The following is a 1,027-nucleotide window of genomic DNA, read 5'->3' as shown; positions in this document are numbered from 1 at the left end:
GTGGAGAAAGAGGAACACTCATCGCTGGTGGGATTGCAAGTTGGTTCAACCACTCTGGAAATCAGTTTGGCGGATCCTCCGGAAATTGGACATAGTACTACCAGAGGACCCAGCTATACCCTTGGGCATATACCCAGAAGATGCCCCAACACGTAATAAGGACACATGCCCACCATGTTCATAGCAGCCTTACTTATAATAGTCAGAAACTGGAAACAACCTAGATGTCCCTCAACAGAGGAATGGATACAGAAAATGTGGTACATCTACACAATGGAGTACTACTCAGCTATTAAAAACAATGAATTTATGAAATTCGTAGGGAAATGGATGAATCTGGAGAATATCATCCTGAGTGAGGTAACCCAGTCACAAAAGAACACATATGGTATGCATTCTCTGATAAGTGGATATTAGCCTAGATGTTCAGAATACACAAAGTACAAACCACAAACCATAAGAAACTCAAGAAGAAGGAAGATCAAAGTGTGGATACTTCGTTCCTTCATAAAAGGGGGAACAAAATACCCATGGAAGGAGTTGCAGAGACTAATTATGTAGCAGAGACCAAAGGAAAGACAATTCAGAGACTGTTCTACCTGGGAATCCTTCTCATATTCAATCATCAAATCTAGACACTATTGTTGATGCCAACAAGTGCTGGATGACAAGAGCCTGATATAGCTGTCTCTTGAGAGGCTCTGACAGTGCCTAACTAATACAGAAGTAGAGGCTCACAGCCATCCATTGGACTGAGTACAGGGTCCCCAATGAAGGAGCTAGAAAAAGGACCCAAGGAGTTGAAGGGTTTGCAGCCTCTTAGCATGAACAACAATATGAACTAACTAGTACCTTCAGAGCTCCCAGGGACTAAAACTCCAACCAAAGAGTACACATGTGGGGACTCATGGCTCCAGCAGCATGTGTATAGCAGAGGATGGCCAAGTCAGGCATCAATGGGAGGAGAGGACCTTGGCCCTGTTAAGGTTCTATGCCCCAGTGTAGGGGAATGCCAGGGCCAGTAAGC

The 1,027-nt window shown here is 44.3% G+C and overlaps 1 protein-coding gene across 12 annotated transcripts in view; it reads right to left on the bottom strand.

Annotated features, from left to right (window-relative positions):
• The window catches only part of Nek1 (NIMA related kinase 1), a 142,188-nt gene that overhangs the window by 30,484 nt on the left and 110,677 nt on the right, over positions 1 to 1,027 (bottom strand). The window lies entirely within an intron of this gene.

The sequence above is a fragment of the Mastomys coucha genome, unplaced genomic scaffold (assembly GCF_008632895.1).
Source record: "Mastomys coucha isolate ucsf_1 unplaced genomic scaffold, UCSF_Mcou_1 pScaffold22, whole genome shotgun sequence".
NCBI classification, from domain to species: Eukaryota; Metazoa; Chordata; class Mammalia; order Rodentia; family Muridae; genus Mastomys; species Mastomys coucha.
The sequence above is the reverse complement of the archived record's forward strand: the minus strand, read 5'-3'. Positions and strand labels throughout refer to the sequence as shown.